This window comes from Perca fluviatilis, chromosome 15 (genome assembly GCF_010015445.1).
Source record: "Perca fluviatilis chromosome 15, GENO_Pfluv_1.0, whole genome shotgun sequence".
Classification (NCBI taxonomy): domain Eukaryota; kingdom Metazoa; phylum Chordata; class Actinopteri; order Perciformes; family Percidae; genus Perca; species Perca fluviatilis.
In genome coordinates, this window is record NC_053126.1 from 6,451,555 (window position 1) to 6,472,118 (window position 20,564).

The 20,564-nt window shown below is 39.7% G+C and overlaps 1 protein-coding gene across 2 annotated transcripts in view; it reads left to right on the forward strand.

The window, feature by feature from the left end:
- The window catches only part of LOC120574685 (protein shisa-9), a 109,315-nt gene that overhangs the window by 20,133 nt on the left and 68,618 nt on the right, over positions 1 to 20,564 (forward strand). The gene's annotated exons all lie outside the window — the stretch shown is intronic.

The following is a 20,564-nucleotide window of genomic DNA, read 5'->3' on the forward strand; positions in this document are numbered from 1 at the left end:
ACGAACACCGTTTTTTTTTTTTATAACTTTAGTACCCCGTTTACACGTACATGGTTATTTTGAAAAACGGAGACATTTCCCTTCGTTTGTGCCCTTCGTTTACACACAAATGGATAATTCGCCTCTGAAAACGATTCTTTCTAAAACCTAAAAGATTTTGGAAAACTGCGTTTGCACGTTTGCATGTAAATTGAGACAAACGGAGGTTTACGCAGCCGAGAGAGAGAAAGAGGAAGTGATTCGTTGCTGTTGTTGCTATTTTCGGGATTCTGATTGCCGTGGGCTTGAGCTTCTCGTTACACTGCCACCTACAGGTTTGGCTGCTCCTGATGGCATTGACGATATATATACACGGGTACTTTTCTGAAAACTGACAGCTGTGCACAATGTTATTTTTGAAAACGGAGAGGTTGAAATGTCCGTTTATGAAAATAGTATATTTTGTATATTTTGTAGTATATTTTGATGCTATTAGTTATGTACTCTTAGTTAAGTAAAAGTTGACAATACTACCACATCGTGGTATTGCTACTTTTACTTAAGCAAAAAATCGGAGTTCTTCCACCCACTGTTCGTTATAAATATTTTAACTTTGCAGCAGAGAAATTTTTTTTGTAATTTACTCATTTTGTTATTGCAAATAGGTTCTTAATCATGCCTATGATCCTCAGCAAGCAGAAGAAGCCAGCCAGAAGAATAAATCAGTGTAATACCAAATTCAGATCACTTTGTTGTTGCAGTCAGAAACAAAACACACTATAGTTGCTGAACTCCAGCATTGACCCAGAATGCAAAATTGAATTAATTCCAACTACTGAATGTATTACATAATGATTATAGTTGCTTCAGCCTGCATTTGAATGCCAATGTTTGTGAAAAAATAGTTTATTGTAATAGTAGGAAATGTGGAATATTAAACCATATGTGTCTGGTTCAGGCAGGAATTCCTTCATACAGTACGTTACTGGTGTTCCACAGCAGCTAATCAAGGTTTACTCTGTATGATGGTGTGTGTAAGCCCAAGACGCACAAAGCCGATAATCGTCCGTTGGACAGTCTGGCGAGGTCAGTGACTTGAGTCTGTTTGGTGTGTTCCGTGCCGTCGTCCGTCCGAGGGGCCGTCGGCCTTCATTTTGGCCGATTTGACATGTATAATCGGCAGGGCGGGCACTGTCAGACTCAAATGACCCATCTGATTGGTCAAGTGCTAAGCCAGAAACGGGGAGCGGAATGAGCGTGACTAGAGTCTCTCAAAATCTGACGAAAATCTTTTAAACTGACCTTTGTTGATCTGAAATAAAGACCGATTCAGCAACTGCATGGCCTATTTCTCACTTAAAATATTTTCAGAAACACGTTTCGGTGAACTATTTTAGTACAATATGAGATCGTATTCCGAACAAGCCGCCATGACAGTCTGTCTTTGAATTTCCGGAGAAACGAGACCCATGTGACACGTTCGTCCAATCAGCTGCTGGTTTTCATTTTTTTAGAAACTTGCTTTTTCGTTTTGCTTTTCACTATAATACAAAAAAAAAAGGTCTGTCCAACTACTTCTATTCCTCTTTGTTTGTTTTGTATACCCCGTTGGTTGACAACACATCACTGGCATAGTTCATACCTGCCAACACTCCCGTTTTTCCCAGGTTTCTCCCGTTTGTTTTTTTTAGCCCTATCTCCAGGTTTGTTATTTCTCCCAGGAAACTCTCGTAATTTGCATGGCCCAAACTCCTTTATAAATAATCGGACCAATATGTTTGTCTAATGTTGACCAGTTGCCAGATCTTGTATGAAACGCATCCTATTTACACAATCCACACACCATATACAATTTTCAACCTGTTAGTCACCTCAACCTGGCAACCTATAACCCAGTTGCGCAGTTGATCTCTGCGCGCCGATAAAGATGGCAGGTGAAGGCGGTGTTCCTGCAAAGAAATCGAAATGTAGCTGTGAATTTCAACAGTGTTGGGCGCAACAATTTACATGCATCTTACCTAGTCATATCGACAACCTCCACACTTTTTGTAAGGTGTGTCCCATTGATTTTAATGTAGCACAAGGTGGAAAAAATGACATTACCCAGCACATTAAAACACAGCAGCACCATCGCGCAGTAGAGGCACATAAGGGCACACAGGCGATTTCATCCTTTATCACGAAAGGACAGACAGAGGCAGAAAACGTGATGCAAGCTGAACTCACTTAACACGTACACTTAACAGTACCCCCCCCCCCCTGGTCGCGCCGCCATGCCCAAATCACAAATCTCCCAGATTTTTTGAAAACCAAATGTTGGCAGGTATGGCATAGTTTACCTTACATTGCATTTTCAACTAAGACAGGAGAGTCATCAACCACAAAAAGACATGCCACTTTAAGTATTTTATGATATTAAAACACGCCACAAAAGCCTGTGTGCTTTACAGAAGCAGCGGCAGAGTATACCTATCTTTGCTATCTGTGTACTGATCAGGATTGTATTTGTTCTTTGCACTCGGGATTAATAACACTGTGCCTGGGCTATAATGGAAATCAATCAGGTCTTGGGCCTGCACTTACGCCTGATGACACTGTCGTAGTACACAAGAGCTACGGTGCAGCAGGAAACATGGTGCTGTCTGTAGAGCCAACAGCAAACATTAAATTCAATATTTTACCTGCATCTTTCTAAGTACTTTGGAAGCCTCCCATCATCACTGGAAACATGCCCAGTGTTTCTAATACTCTTAATACTCTTTCCAATGTTTTTTTCCAAGCTGGTCACAATTATGCCAATGCTGTGTCAAGTGCTGTCTTCATTTATAGTTTTTTTTTACAAACACATACGCACACTCACATTTGGCAGCAGTGAAACCGTCGATATGTGAGTCCTAATTATACCGATGCTGTATCAACGTTTTAAACATCTGCATGATGCAACTCTGACGCTGGACGAGAGAAAGAACGAATAATAGGCCAATAGGCGGACAAGGGAGCGAGAGAAGGAAGAGAGGAAAAGAGATGTTGATGTCTTGCCCTTGAAAACAATAAGATACTACCAATGGGATGCTGTGAAATAACAGAGTCAATGGAAAATGACAGGGGAACTGAGATTTCTCATCTCTACATGACAGCCGTGATGGTCAGAATTACACCTCAGCTTATCTGTCCACTCCTCCCTCTCTCCAGTCATCTCGCTTTCAATCCATCACTTTCATCACCATTTTATGCTTCTTCCCCTGCTTTCCTTTCCCCTCCTTTGCTATCGTCCTCATAAACTCCACAGTCTGCCTGGCCCTTAATTAGCATTAGGCCTACTTGTTACATAATATGTCAACAACACCGACATTTGTTTTTGCTCAAGTATATTGCTGCTACTGTGGAAACACCCTGTGCCTTCAAGTCAGTGACCATACTGTGTCCTTATGTTTTAAAAAATATAAAGCATATGCTTGGCTAAATGCTGAAATGAAATACAAACGTAACTGATGATTAGAGAGACTACCCTTTAACAGATCATCATCAGGCTCTCCGGCAGGTTGCTCTGAGGGTTGTAAACAGAGATATTAAATGCTCTTTCTACTGCAGATCCTGGCCTGCTAACATCCAAAAGGCCAAAACCGGAGGACAAGGGCTGTACTAGGAATTTAGGAAGGAACATAATCTTAAAACAGCATGTCTGGGATATAGTCGGATGCATTTTGTTAAGCCATTTGAAAGGAATTGGCAAGTACAGAGGGATCATCGCTGCATCATTTATTTACAGGAAATAGCTTGTTTATAGTTAAAACGTCTTGTTTCATTTTACAAGCTAAATTAAACAGTTTTATAATGTTTTATTGGTATTTCAATCTTAAATTGTATTTACATGCTGGAATAGCCTAGCCTGGTCCTACCAGACTCTGGTACATTTCATTTGTCCAGAGATTCTGGCCACTCTCCATTGACAAGTGTTAACTTCCTTGAAGGCGGGTACTCTGTTGAAGTTTAAAACTACTGGATCTGCCCAGAGCCACTGTGGACCTGCCATAACCAATCGTTAACGTTTGGTCGTGATGTATGTCATGCACATGTGCAACAAGAGGAGAGACCGACAACTATCAGCTTATATTTAGCATTTGCATCGCTAGCGTTAGCCTTAGCCAACTCCTTCACCACTAACGGAGCGATCTGGAAAATCTAACTTTTCCTGAACCCCGTGGGGAGGAGGGCCACGACATCATGGCCACCAACACAACTCAGCAAAGATTGTTCTTGCTCGGGCTTTAACTTCTGGATTTTCGGCAGCGTTGCCACAACGGACCGAATGGCTCGCTCGCATCTTTCTCCGCCGCCATTACGGAACTACAACTCAAAATATGCGGGGCTTGCATGATTTCATAATCCCCGCATTTTCGTTACAAAACAGTCACATATATCTTAGCAGAAAGTTGAAAAAGGTTGCGTTTACTTCACATTTTTATTTTCCCCTGTTGCCATGGGAACGTTATGAAGTGACGTAAATACGCGACGTGAACATCATCGAAAAGCAGTGTTGGGGGAATCACTTTTTTCTTTCTTTTTCATCAAACCGCAGTTTTTGCAAGTTCCCGCAATTTCATCGCATAAAATTGCATAAATGTCATATAGCATATTCCATTGCATTTTTTAAGAAAACGTGCTGCATAATCAAGGATTTTGGCCCGTAACAATCACAAAATTTTTCTGGAAGGACTGATTAAACAGTTAAACAGGCCTACTCTTCTGTGGAGAAATGTTGATTTGGTTATCATTTTACACCAGTTATTATTTTCAAAGAGACTTATTTTTGGCTGAAACTTTTTAGCCTTTTTATTTCTATTCTATATTTGTTTACATGTTGGCACATTAAAAGTATACCGAATTAGTTGTTAGCAGTTCCTGTTTGCAATGGACCCATGGATGTCCAGACAACTATTGCTGGATTACTGGGTTAAGTTCTGGAGTTAAGGAGCATTTTTCCCCTATGATTTTGTCTGTTGGCGATGGACAGAGAGAAAATAGTATCTCCCGAAAGTGTAAGTCACGCTGAATCTAAATATATGTGTGTATATTATTATGTGTTCAGATTTGTTATCACAATAAGGAGTGAGATTTTTTAAGCAAATTGCGGAAAGCAGGCGCTAAAGTGCAATAGATGCTACAGTTTGCAATCCTCTGCAACAGAGAAAATAATATTTGCCCCTTAATTTCAAATGACGTGGTAGGCCTAAGATATTTTAAGGACATATATTTAAGGACATATAAGAAACATATAGGCTACCGAGATGCTTCATAATGTTATCTGATATTCTATGTCCATTGTAGGGTTAAAGTGACCAGATGTAACTTTTAAATGTTTCTGAAACTGTGTGTGTAAAGTTCCATCTGATCATAAATTATCTCTAACAGCAAACGAGACTAACAGTGGAAAAAAAACGCTATTTTATATAGTTTTTATTAATGCCTCTGCCCGGGTTCTGATTTTTTCCGCGAAGTCAGAAAATGATTTACGGCAGGCAGATGGCTACAGAAGCTGTGTTATTGTATCCAGCCAGGTAAAGGGTAGCAGGAGATTTCTTCATATATAGGCCAAATTGTCTTTTTTAAAGTTCTCTGTTTTAGTTATGGCTGATACTGGGCAGGGCCATCACAGAAAAAAAATTAAATTAAATTAAACGAAGAACAACTTAAAGCTAAAAGGGAAAGTGAAAGAGGACGGGCAAAACCGAGTCAATCTCGGTCGGGCTTTCAACAGATGGAGACAATTACAGGATTGAAAATTATTAAAAAATGTCCCCGAATTGACCCTCGGGTATGTAATATGTCTATTTCATTCATAAAATAACTTTACAATGCACAATCTGGTTGTACGTCAGTAATCTAGACTAAACGACTTCCTCCTTTCTATTTAGAGCAGACGTTTTATTCCTTTCTGTCCGTGTTTGTGTTGGCCTACTATTTTCTTTTCCCTCGTCCCCCTGTACTTGTGTAAAGCGTCCGTGGGTTTCATAAAACACGCTATATTAATCTAAGTTATTACTACGTTGGTTGCTACAACAATCTCTTAATGCTTTGGCTCGTGACACAGTGACCGTGATACTGGGTTTATCTCATGAGACATCCAAAGTAGGCTAAGTTACTGTATGCAACACTTGAAATGGGCGATGCATCTATAACATATTCTCTTATTGACTTTTTAAAGCTGCACTAATCAATATTTTTATAGTACTGTAACAAGATCATACAGTGCTTTGAGCTAATGACAATGCTACCATGCACTAATGAGCATTTTAGCATCTTTCAGCTAATTGTTTTGTTTTTTACGCAACTTAACTTCACTCGTGTAGTTTTAAGCCACAACAGGCAGATGTTTACAGTGATAAGCTCTAATAAATCTATTGAATCAGCAAGCACAATGTGGCACACAAACAAAGTTAGCTACTATCTAATGCTAATGTTGCTCCATGTTTGCTGGATGTCTAAATTGGCAACTGTTTGGAAACAAGTTGCTCATATGTAGGCCTACTTTATGAGGTGATGATATGTCAATGTTGTGTTTAAAGTTTGTTGTGCTGCCCCCAAGTGGCCAAAAAAAATCAATGAATGCAGGTTTAAGTAATATGACATGTATATGTGTGTGTGTATATATATATATATATATATATTATATATATATATATTTTCATTATTTTCTGCAGCGCTAGTTGTTGCTATGATAGTCTATATCCTTGACGTTCCAATTCCGGGATTGCTCCGGTGCTGCTGGAAATTCCGCCGGATGCTTGTATTTTCGGTTTCCTTCCGCTTTCTTTGTGTTGGCATTTTAAACTCTGGTGGATTTATGAGGACTATTGTTGACTGCAACTCAGATCTATCCAATCTGAGTTTTCTCTCGCATGACTATTTTGCAGCGGCTCTGTGCGGAGTTTAGCGCCGCCCATGAAGATTCTGATTGGTTTAAAGAAATTCCAATAAACCAGAGCATGTTTTCCTCCCATCCCCGAATGCTATATGGCGTATAGCCAGACCCTCCTTCAGCGTGCTTCGGAGGAGGGTCTGCAAAGCGAGACTACTGTTATGATAACCACGGAATTATTATCCATCTTCACTTTAATTTTTTCATTTCCTTTTACTTCAAGTAAAACTCAAAGTACCAATGCATTAGTAACGGTTTAACCATTATACCCTTAGGGACATTCTCTTCTGTGACTATGAACGTTGGCAGTGGTAACCACACTAAAGATTATCCACTCAGGTATACTTGCAACAAAAGAGCCCTTAATGTTCTGTTCAGTCACAGAGTTTCACAGTGGCTGCTCCAGAAAACAAAGTCACTTTGTGTAAGCTGCTCATTACTGCTTTGTCCTCAGTGAAGGAATAAAAACACTGGTTACCACTCGTCCCCATTACCAATAAACCCATCACTGTGTCCCAGTGCTCAGCTGCAGTGTTTAACCATACAGGGTCCTTACACGAAAGTGGAGCACGAAGGCACGGAAACATGGTTACATAACACAGGACAAGAGAAGAGAGGGGGATAGAGTTTTGGGTAAACAGAAACAGAACACATCAGAGGGAAATAGAGAGCACGAAGATAAAATAAAAAAGATAGCTGGGAAGAGAATGTGGTTTGGTTTGTAAAAGTGACGGATAAGCACCGGGACATAAAGAGAGAAAGGCAGAAGGAAAGAGGAGGAAGGACAACATATAGGGTCTGGAAAAGATTTTTGTTTCTTGTTGATTTAGGCTAGTCTTTATTATCATGAATAAATGTAAAAAAAACTGAAAAACTGTATTGCAGCTGTTGGTTGTCAGTTTTGGTTGTGCCTTAATCTAAAAGTGCTTTACGTCTGGCTTTCAGTGTGACTCCCTTCCAGGCACTCCATCTCTGTGACTCTTTCCTATCATTTCCTCTTTTCTCCTTTGCCCACTTCTTTTGTACCTACTCCATCCATTCCCTTGTCCATTCGTCAATCTATCTGTCTCTCCCCCATTTGGTGTGTTTATCAGTATGAACCACTGAGAAATGTAAAGAGCCATTTACATTCCGGCCACATGCTTCCTCTCTTCCCTACGTTGTACAAATGAGTGTGATAAATCTTAAGGGAGGGAAGGATTGCTGTAGTTGCTGCATACATATTGTGGCACAAAGGCAGTGACAACAAACCAGATGTTCACTGTTTTTAGTTGAAAAACAATGTTAAACACCACCAGCAGAAATAGCCACTTTATGCACCATAACTTGTGCCATGCCATGACACAAGCTGAAAGTGGATGTTTAAAAATCTAACAGCCCTGTGGCATTTCAGATTCATTGGACTGGACTGTGGAAAGGGATAGAAAAATTGGAGAGATAGAGGGCAACGACATGCAACAAAGGTTAAAGGTCCGATTTTTTTCCTAAGGCCAAAGTGTAGCAAAAGGGATGCATGTGTTTTTAATCCCAAACAAACTATTTTGGGGTTAATTTTGTTTTTCGGTAATATTTTTTTTCTTGGCATCACTGCCAACAATTAATCTACGTCAGAGCTGATATTCAGTGAATTGATAGACATTTAGAATGTCGTCGAGAGGCATCAGGTGAAATGTCACATATTATTAATAAAGTAGAAGTAGATAAGGCAGTAAGCAGGGAAATTACACGGTGACTGAAAAAAGATGTACTGCAATTTTTGGTTTGGCTTAGTTATACTTATTCCTGCCTCTTATTTATTCAGAGGGGAAATTATTAGACATCCTGAAATTAAATATAGAACAGCAAATTGAATGCAAACATTTATATTGTAGATGGTCAGTCTCTTGTCAAACATTACCACCATGACAAAGTGAAGGCATTTTGTCATTGCAAAGCATTGCCATCCCACAATGTAAACTGAAAAGGCTTTTTAGGTTACACGTCACCCCCTCCCCAACTTTTGCTTGCTGACTTTTCTTTTTCCATTTCCTGATCTTTTTTATCTGGCAGTGGAAGATGCTTTAAAAAAACTTCCGCCCTGTTGACAGCCCTCCAACACTTCTGAGAGCTCCCTGGGAAACGCAAAGCAGATTTGTAGTTTTCCACCACACTTTACTGCGCATTGTGCTTCTGAATGCAGTACACCACAACAGTAGACCCCCAGTCTGATCTCTCTGTCATCTCTCTCTCATTTTCTCACCTGTGTGTGTGTGTGTGTGTGTGTGTGTGTGTCATACATTAACCAGACTGTGGCGCCCCGCCATAGTCTAATTTGTCCCGCCACAGTTTCATAATGAACCGAAAATATTTTTTACTGTGTGTGTGCCCTATGTATCCTGCAGCACCAAGCTACTTGTCCTGACACACTAATATTCCACTATTATTCAGAAAATGACAATATTATTATAATTTTTTTTAATTTAACTTTTTTTGAACATGAACAACAGCCAGAACATGAACAACAGTCAGAAAATGAGTGTTAATAGTTTTTTTTTTTAAACCCCTTAAGCCAGCTTAATGCCCCCCATACATGAAAAAAAGAAAGAAAAGGATACAGGTCTCAAAGAAGAAGATAAATAATGTTTAGACTTTACAGTACTAGTAGGTTACAACACAGGGGCAAGATATATATTTGGAAGACTTTTTTTTCCCCTTTTATACTGGGGATACATTACAGAAAAGGACCCCACATTTTCATAAACGCATCAAAGCGTCCTGAGGTTCTAAATATCACACGTTCATAGCTGGCAATGCTTGACATAAGGTCCAACCATTCATCATATGAGGAAGGTGTGTCTGACTTCCAGTGTCTAAGAATGACTCTGCAACCAGAAACCATAGCTAAACGGCACCATAGCGTCTGTTGTCGAGATATATGCGTATCCTCCGGTACAATACCCAACATACACAAGGCAGGGTTCTTATATAATGAAAGGCAGAAAATGACAATATTACAAATTTGATACGGGTCATGTAAACAGCATAATCCATTTGGGTATTCCGAAGAAGGCTTTTTTCCGAATATTGTATTTTCCGATTAAGAGATGTGGTATATGCCGGTAGTTTGCAACTGTTGAGAGCAAGTTTATTGTCTGTTTACGACTTAGGGTCAGCTCTGTGCGTTGCTTTGGTTGTTGTACACAAACCAATTAGCCAACGGTTTGCAAGGCTGGGGTAGAGATGAATGTCCAAAAGAAAAATCAGCTCTAAAATTGCTTTAAGAGAAAGGAATTCTTTTCCCCCTGCCTCAAGGATGTGTTTTGGTGATGTTTTCGTTCATTTGTTTACAAAAAACTCCACAGGGTACCTTTTTAATTTGGACCACATGAATGCATGTTTGTACAATATATGCATGCTTGTTCCTTTGTTAAAAACTTGTTTAGTCATTTTTTTTATCATTCATTTTGTAGGGATTCACACATCATGCTGTATGTCATCAAATATTTGGTGGTCATTTTGTACAGTATGTTTCTTAACTGATCATTATTGATGTTTTCGCTGGTGTGTACAACAGCACCTGCAAACATGATAAACTTACAGTAGATATTGTATTATTAATACCTGCATTAAATGTCAGAGTGACAGCAGACAAGCGGCAAACCTGTATGGTGGAGCGACATTATGTCAAACAATTGTGTGAGTGTGTATGTGTGTGTGTGTGTGTGTGTGTGTGTGTGTGTGTACCTTCATCGGTATGTGTACAGGCATTCATTTGCACTTGCGCATAACAATCCCCTTAGTCTGTCGGTCTCCCTGCATCCATTTCTACCTTCCTCTTTCCTCTAAGTGATGATTGTCCCACCAGCTTAGCTCATGCTAATGTCTGCAGCCATTAAGTGGATTTATGGCCCTGCCTTTCTGTGAGAGCTATATAAACCTTTCTTAAACTCCCAATCAATGCTCTTTCTCCCTACATACTGTATGTCTGCCCGACCTGTTTTTATGAGCGAGGGGTTACTCGGTTTGTTTATGCCAGCAACATGTCACACACATATAGTCTAAATTCTTGAACTAATTAAATGTTAAAAACCATCTGTGTGATGGTGTGTCAGACTGTAAAACACACAAACCAGCTCCAAAACAGAGGCTGTGCACTGGAAACAAACACGATTGTATTTTTATATTCTATTCTACATTTGGGGCATTTTGCCAGTTTTGCTTGGTTGACAAGATAAACAGCAGCTTTCACACAATTTTCAAAAGTCTACAATCTTTTCAGCTTTAAAGTAGGAAATAATGTGTGGTGTAGTCTTAATTCACAGACATTATATTAACAACACTACTGCTTATAAATGGACCTTTTTTTTTTTTTTACTATGATAAGCTTCACAGATCAGCCCATAGCAGAGAAGGACCTCTGTTTCTCCGAGGCCTTAGGACATCATGCACACACATTATCACACATTAGTCTCGTCAACAACTGCGTGTCAGTGTTGTTAATGGTCTTAGTTATGGTCTGTGTATCAGTTGACTTCAAAAACTAACTGCTCGGTATGGAACTAGTTTTGGTTCTGAGACCATTTCTTGTGTTCCACCCATCATTCACTGGGTTTAGGATTTAAAGAGATACTCCAGAGATTTAGTATTGCACGTCCATTAGGTTACAGTTACTTGCGAGAGACAGATTCAAATTCCGAAATCAAAGCAGCAGCAGCTGACATATCCTGACTTTTATTTCCTAGTATGTGTCACCCTTCAAAGAAATACCGGATACTACATTCCCATAATGTGTAGATAGCATTTTTCATTAGACCCTAACCTGCCTGGTAGATTCCCAAGCCTTTCAAACTCTATATAACACAAGTTTTGGTTACACTTTACTTGAAGGTATCTACATAAGAGTGACATGACACTGTCATGAACACATGACACTGTCATGACACATGAACCCTAACCCTAACCCTAACTTGTCATGACAAAAACCAAATGACATGTCTGACAGTAGCGTTATGTCATAAACGTTTATGACTTGTTTATAATGTTTATGACACGTTCATGACAGCATCATGTAGGGCTGGACAATTTTGGCTAAAATCATAATCACGATTAATCGAACAAGTTACCTCGATTACGATTATTGAACGATTATTTTAAATTTTTTTTCTTTTCTTATACTGTAAATATGTTCACGGTTATTTTTTCTAATGAAAGAGTGCATATAATCCTATCTTTGTGATTCTAAAATAAGGAAACAACACACAGATAGCAATTAATGCTTATTTATGAAATATTTCAAACAACTGAACTGAAATCTACAACAGTAGATTTTGCAAAGAAATAAAATGTCTTATAAAAAAGTAATTTAAGTTTTAACGTAAAAAAAAAGTTTCCTAAAAATTTAGAAAATAAAGAACTTTTAAAAATAGTTATTTTTGTAAACAAAATTATGGTAAATATTGCTATTCCATCTTAAAAGTAAAATATAATTTCTCTCTTGTAAACAAAATAAATTATTGTAAATAAAATAAATTATTGTAAATATTGCCAAAATACAACTTGTATCCTTTGTAAACCTTTTGATCTTCCTCTCAGGGATCTTGTCCTGTCACTCTCTATGCATAAGCATTTACTCCAGGTTCTTACTAAGAAACACTAGCAGGTTTACCTTTTCAAAGTGCTTAACAGACTTAAGTTCAGCAGCTACTTTTTTACGACATGTTTGGTACATGTTGGGCAGCGCAGTTTGGGAAAAATAGTGTCACGATGGCACAGTGTATCTTCTGTCGAGTTGTTTAAACCCACTGTGCTCCACCGTAGCTATGGGAGCCATGTCCTTTGCGATGTAGTAACTAATGGCGTCAGTTATTTCTCTCCATTTTGTTGAATCCTTTTCATATTGTGTAGCATTTGTAAATGCGTGTGTTATCGACACCTGCTTTGTGGAGGCACTTGTTGCTGGGCGATTGTCAGCCTCTCTCTGTTCATATTCGGTAATGTGATTATGCTCCAGGTGTTGAAATAGATTGCTGGTATTACCTTTGGTCGCTATAACAGTTTTTCTGCAATGTTTGCATTTGACTTGAGTTTGTTCGGTGTCGTCTTTATTGAAACCAAAATGTGTCCAAACAACGGACACTGCGTGTTTTTTTTGGTACAAGCGGCTCCGGCTCCTGTTGCTGAGTTGACTCGGTGTTTGAGTTCTCCTCCATGTTGCTTCAATGTCGCAGACTGGACGGGGCGGAGTCACGTGACTACACACGCAGTGGCCGTAATATGTTTTAAGGGGAAAGTACATTAACACACAGTGGGCGGCCGCGGAAATATTAATAGGATTAAAAGACCGAAATAACCGACTTGGTAAAATTACGTCGGTTATAGGCTCTGAATTTCGGTTTCGATTATTTTTCGATTAATCATCCAACCCTAGTGTCATGTCACTCTTATGTAGATACCTTCAAGTAAAGTGTAACCCAAGTTTTTAATGCACACTCTGATTAAATTTAGTTAGGTAAAGGGAGCTACTGGCAGCTATGGCCATGTTTTAGGTGTGTGCTCGTTCACAACAATGGCAGATGTGATGATCCAATCACCTGCCAGTTTCCAATGACGGCTTCTCAGATGGTTATGTGTTAACAAACCATGTGGCGTTTTTGTATCATTACTAAAATGTTTGTATCATAATAACTTTTCCTCTCACAAACCTTCCGCCTAATTAGGAACATATCATCTGAGATAATACACTGTTAAGCTATTAGTCTGTTGATGCCTTTTCTAGTGACCTACTGTCACCAACATTGAGTGAACACAATCCAGGAACACGTTTTGGGGTCTGTTTTTATGACGTGTGCATTAGTCTCGCTTTGCCAGAGTCTGGCTACTCCACATAGCATTCTGGAATTGGAGGAAAACGTGCTCTGGTTTATTGGCATTTCTTTAAACCAATCACAATCGTCTTGGGTGGTGCTGAGCACCGGAGAAAAGCCACAGAGATAGAGAAAAGTGGGTGGTGAGAAGACGCCACAAGTTGTGTGTGTGTGTGTGTGTGTGTGTGTGTGTGTGTGTGTGTGTAAGTGAATCAGAGGGCAGTTTGTCATGTTTCTGCTCCACAGCCCTGATCCAAGCTGACAGGTGAAGCTAAGCGCAGCTAAACAGCACATGTAAGAGAGAGAGAGAGAGAGAGAGAGAGAGAGAGAGAGAGAGAGAGAGAGAGTGTGTCAGGAGGCAGTAGAGATAAGGAACAACAACAACAAAAAATAGAGAATGGGAGAGTGAAGAAAGAGGTACGGACATAAAATAAGTGTCAAGGGATAAGGAGATAGTCGTCGGTGGAGAGCCATTAAAAAGAGAAACAGGCAGACTACAGAGGAAAACAAGCTGAGACAGGAAGTGAGAGAGAGAGAGAGAGAGAGAGAGAGAGAATGTGAGCAACATAGAAAGCTTGGGAAATAGAGGAATTTAGATTAAACGTTGGGTGAAAGAGATTGGTTAATTGGCATTTTATCAAAAGAGTGGACTGAACAAGTTCATTTTATCATAACATTCCATTAATCTATCCCTGCCTCCCTCCCTCCCTCTTTTCGCGTCTCTCTTCTTTCCTCTCCACTTCCCCTGGAATGGCTGTTTTGTCAGTACGTTCCGTCGTGGACATGGGAATTGATTGAATCTTTTATCAGCGATTTTATAATGAGAAACATATCATTTGAGGACATTAAAGTCAAAGTGAATCATGGTTATTGTCTGCTGAAGTCATTTATTTAAGTGATTGGGGCAAAAGACAGAGCAGGAAGCGGAAAAGATACGGAGAAAGGTGTTGGAAATAACCGAAGAACACCATCTAATGGAGGCTATACAAAATGTTCAGCAAGCACCTATTCAAAATGCAGCTTTGTTACATTTGTGCCTTTTGGAACAACATTTGTGAAACCAGGAAAAGTCAGGTAACGTGATCCTATAGAACTATTTCCTGGAAAGTTTGTTAAATTGTTGAAAAAATGATATCAGAAACTTTCAGAATAAGGGAGGAAACAAGACAAAGGACACCTGTATATAGAGAAAAAGAATAGGTTAGAGGATGAATGCAGACAGAGTTCAAAAGTGAAAGTGGCACAATTGAAATGGATCACTTAAACACTTCTGAGGAAAAATTGATGTATCTTATACATCAACTTTTGATGATGATGCAGAAGAAGACAGGTTGAGAGAACAAAAAGAAGGGAGGTACGGAGACTGATTGAAAGAGAAAAAGAAAGCGAGAAAGATGTGTGTGGATTGAATTAGAAGTAGTCAAGTCGGACAGGTTGATAGATTGGAGTCATTCCTGTGACCCACCCTGTAGGTACATACTCACTCATGTAAAGGGAAAAGCCAAGATCAGACTTATTGTACGCGTGTGAGTGTGTTTAATTTCATGACAACTGAGGAACGAGAATTGGCTGTGAAACTTGCTTATCCATTAGAATATTATACCGCATTGTCAGAGTGCCCTTGCACTCTCTGTACCGTACTGTAGATAGGTGTGTGTGTGTGTGTGTGTGTGTGAGAGAGAGAGAGAGTGAGAGACAGACTACGTATTGTGCGTAGCTTTGATGTCTGCGCACGATGCTGAACCTTGAGCTGAATGCAGTGTGAAGGGAATATCTGTGCACGAGCGAATGTGTGCTATATGAGCTAAACACAGGTTGACTCCTGGCTCCCACTTCTATTGCGCTGCATTGCAAAGCTTCTTATTGTGTTGCTTTCTGTTGCATTACATTGCATCAAATGGATTGTACTGCGTCAAACAGATAAGCACCGAGGTGTTTTTTAAAGTTTTTTAACTGTGTGAACAATACTGATATGATGATCAGACAAGGTGTATTAAGTCTTTGGAGGGCAACGAGAGAGAATAGCTGACACATATTGGTGCTATAACCAATAATATGTAGTAGAGTGGCGACAGTAATTACTGTAAGACTGCTGTTAAACATCTGGGGTTAAGTGCATGTTTTCACTGTCAGAAAGAATGTGCAATATGTTTACCTTTAAGGGTCCAACAGCTTGTCACTGCATGGGGCAGTACCCTCAAAGATACACCGATTGTACCCCTTAACGAGGCTACATATTTGTGCTCTTAACAGTTTGTACCCTATTGGATTAGTATCTGGACCAAAAACATTTAAATAAATAATATTACACACACTGGCTGGAATTCTACCCTGCCAGACATTGTCAGCTAATTCCTACCCAGGATGTATAGAGATCACTGCCAAAGATCTCAGTGGCTGTTTTACAGGAATAATGGTTTTGGAAATACGCTTCTTCACTTTCTTGCCGAGAGTTGGATTAGAAGATCCATACCACTCTCATAACTGTCAGCTAAATATGAAGCTACAGCCAGCAGCAGGTTAGCTTAGCCTAGCATAAAGACTGGAAACAGTGGGAAAAAGCTAGCCTGGCTCTGTTCGAAGGCAACAAAATTTACCAAGCAGCAACTCTAAAGCTCACTGGTTATCACGTTGGACTACTTGTTGGCCAGGCGCTGTAACTTCCAGGAGCCTTCACTGGTTGCCTGGCAACCTTAGGGTGACTGGTAGTTGAGTGCATCCATCTGAAGTCTTTATGCTAAGCTAAGCCAACCGAGGGGTTAAGCTTCGCTTCAGAACTCGAACCTCCTATGGCGCCATTTTGATGCTACAAAGAGATCACCTCCCGTTAGCATTCCACTGATTAGCATTCATTTTGACGTCATTTTGACGTCACTTTGACAGTGAAAAACTTTACCTCTGAAGCGTTTAAAGACTCTATTTATCCATTGTTTGTTTCTAAAGAAACACGACAATGTATAAAAGGCTCCATTACCTTGTACCTCACGTTATGGCTCCGTAGCAGACGCTTTTGTAAAAATAGGCTAACGATTGTGTCATAACCAAGTGACTTACTGTCGCATAGTAGAGGAATTACCGTATAGTACAGGAGAAGCTCGCAGGCAGTTTCGACTTACATTAGCTGTTTAGGTTTAATTACTAATGTTAACTAGCATGTTAGTGATCAATAATTAGCCTGTGCCTATGTTATCTCCTTACATATACCTACACTCTCCGTCTCTGCAAGATTGGGAATGATTGAGATTTCTCTTGGCACAGATACCGGAAGACTTCCAACTTTGATACAGGTTGCTCATGTCACATTTACGTTGTCTCTGTCAGTTGGAGGCTGCGCAGTAAAGCTGGTGATCACCGGAAAAGTGCTTCTAATATCCTTCACTGGTGTCCGTCCAGAGCAACGGGATCTGTTGGTCCATTTCATATATGTCAATGAAGCCAACTGGCTGCTGGCTCTAGCTTTATATCTAGCACACAGACATTACACTGGTATTGTTTTGTTTTAAAATAGAGTGGTTTATCATCATATTGATTTTTTACGATATACATCAATTCTTAAAGCTGTGGTGCCTCGTTTCTGCAGTCCCCATGAGGAATTCTAAGAAATGACAACAACAATTTCGGCGCATCCACATGATGCAAACCTTCGGCAATTGCGCACCACCCCCACACCTCCTCCACGCAGATGCTAGTAGTTTAACCTGTCAAATCAAGGAGGACTTGAGAAAAAAAAAATCTATGGACTCTTTTATGTCCTCTTCATCTCCAAAGCTGAATGCTGCTGTTGTCCTTTCTCAGCGGTGACATAAAACGCATTACTCGATCTACTGCGCGTGAATGTCGCCGGACAACGCCATATTGTAAACATAGCCTTACTGAGTTATAGAGAGAGTGTTTTGTGGAGCTGATAGGCTTAATTAGCTTTGTATTAACTAATTTGGCAATGGCTTGAATGTAACGGACGTTCATTGATATAAATTAGATGCACTGTTGCTTTAAAGTGAAAAGTTTGAATAAAAACAAAAACCTTAATGGTTATTAAATCTTAAATCTGACATGATGTGATACTAACATGATGTGAAATGGGAATCTATAGATGTGTGTCTCATTCATCAGGCAGTCCTGAGTGTCTACTCATGTCCATTGATAGTGCACTGTGCTGGCTGGACAGCTGCATCCCCTTAGCCACAAATAGCAGCACCCGCCAGGAAGACGCAGAGCTGCCACAACCCGCTGCTCGTGTAAACTGCATCAAAAATGAGCGGAGATCCATCCTGATGTGGGTTTTTTCAACTGTGTTTGAGTCTGTGTGTGTCTCACCTCCTGGAACCGAGCACACAGCTCCCCTCGGCGAATGACCATTGCACTGGACACGCCAGCGCCATGTGTCCAGGCCTGCGGTCGTAATCCAAGGTCACTTAACTCCACAGTTCACACACCGCTTACAACATTTATTAGAGCCTGTCAAAGTGCACTGATGATAGAGTGCTGTGGTATTGCTAATTTATCAATGCTGCCCTGACCTGACATATTTACAGTAAATAGCATGTACAGGTTGTGTGCCCAAGTGGGTGGATCCATAAAGGCATAAAAGGGATGGATGGTTGGGATCTTGACCCCACTGGCTGAATCAAATTTGATGAATGAGCTGTTATATTCATCCCTACAATAAAGTTAATTCCAGTTACAGTCTACCATCATGAATTATAGAAAAGTCTTTTCAACAAACAAAATAAAGGAAGCTTGAGCACATGCATGCAAGTCTAAATATAAATTATGAAAGAGACATAAAATAAAGCAAAAAGTCAAATAATGGTAATTGCATAAAATCTGCGTATTCTAGTCTATTTAATAGATACATATAATGACTTCCCCTACAGGCTTTCCTAATGAGTGGTTTATGCTGTTTAGACAGTGATAGATATCTGATTAAACTGATCAATATCATTCTGTCAATCTCACTGTAATGATGGATGAGTACCAAGTACCTGTATGTCATCAATAATGTCAAAGGCTTTACAGAATTATAGCTATTTTGCTGACAAATGTGTGTCTGAATGTAGGTGTATTCATGCGTGGGTTATGTGTGCGTCACACCGATGAATGTTTGAGAACAAATCCCTTGAGGAGAGTGAATCTTTGTGCGCGCGTGTGTGTGTGTGTGTGTTTTATTGTTTCTAAAATAAAAACGGTCCAAAAATAATGAGAGCAGGCTGTGACTCAGAGGTTGACATATGGTATTTTCTGTGACATCATCTTTAGCAACACTACAGCCTCAGTGCTGAGATCCTGCCAGCAACTGGTTCAAGCGGCTTCCAGCATGCTGGCTTTGAATTCGTTCATTTTATTTTTATTTCACTGCTCAATCCAGGCACACTGGTGTAGAAATCAATGTAGCAAAATAATCAAAATTACCTTATTGTCTTTACTGGAGTGGAGATGAGAGGAGCACCAATGACTGACAACATACAGTACAGTGACGTTAATTTAGGCCTTTTTCAGAGCTTTTGTCTAGAAGGTTTTGAGTCCATGAGGACATATGATATTGATCGATTTTTGATTTAGTTTTACTCTTTAAAAAAAGTCACATTTTAGTCTTGTTTTCAGCAGTACATTTGTATCATGCATTTGTCACTTCTAACCATTCTGAGGCTACAATTGTCATAATTTTTGGTGTGTACAGTTACCATGGTTACAGGTGTTGTTCTCATCCATGGTGATGTGTCTGTAATGGTTTACACACAACGTGTGCGTCACTCTGCTCTGCAGTAATACAGCAGACTGACTACACCTGTCATTGCGAACTGTTTGAACATAGCTGCCCACTCACGTTTGTTTTTGCTCACCTAGCTTTAGCACAGCACTTAGCAGTGGTGATGCTAGGTGAGCACTGCATGACAATGTAATCATTCAAAAGCTGGCTATTCCTTTTCACTAAATTACTGTTTAGTTTACGGTCTGGATTTAGCCTGCGAGCTAAAATGTTGGAAAACATTAACGTAATATTTCTTTAGTGAACATCCAGAGGAAGGTTTAGATGGCTGACTGCTGACATTCATACTGCACTCATTTCTGATTGCAACACAAAAGATAGCACACTGAAAGTTGCATTGACGTTACATCCACAGCACTTGACAATGTTGCGCTAATGTTAGGGGTGGGTGATATGTTGGTTACACTTTACTTGAAGGTATCTACATAAGAGTGACATGACACTGCCATGAACGTGTCATTAACATTTTAAACAAGTCATAAACGTTTATGACATAACGCTTCTGTCATTAAGTGTCATTCGGTTTTTGTCATGACAAGTTAGGGTTAGAGTTAGGTTTAAGGTTAGGGTTCATGTGTCATGACAATGTCATGTGTTCAAGACAGTGTCATGTCACTCTTATGTAGATACCTTCAAGTAAAGTGTTACCGATATGTTAAAGATTTTCAAAATTCAGCCCATCAACCGGTGATTTAGTCTAACAAATAAACAAAATAAACGTACAAAATTTCAAGAAAGGAAATAGTCTTACCTATTTTACTGATTACACAGAAAAAGACAACCGTACATCTTCTGAATTCAAGTTTCTCTGACACACTAGGCAGACTGAAAAGAACTAGTGGCGAGGAAGGCCAACTGTCGCGTCGCCTCACGCCGCTTTTGTCTTGGCCAAAAAGTTGCACTTGAACACATTGCAAAGGCTACAGTCGACGTATGTTCTGCGCCTGCATGAGAGGAGATAACTCTTAATGCCAGCAGGCGGTTGTAATCTATTCGTCATTGAAAAAGGGAAACCGGATAAACAAAGTGTTGCTATGGTACAAACAACAAAACA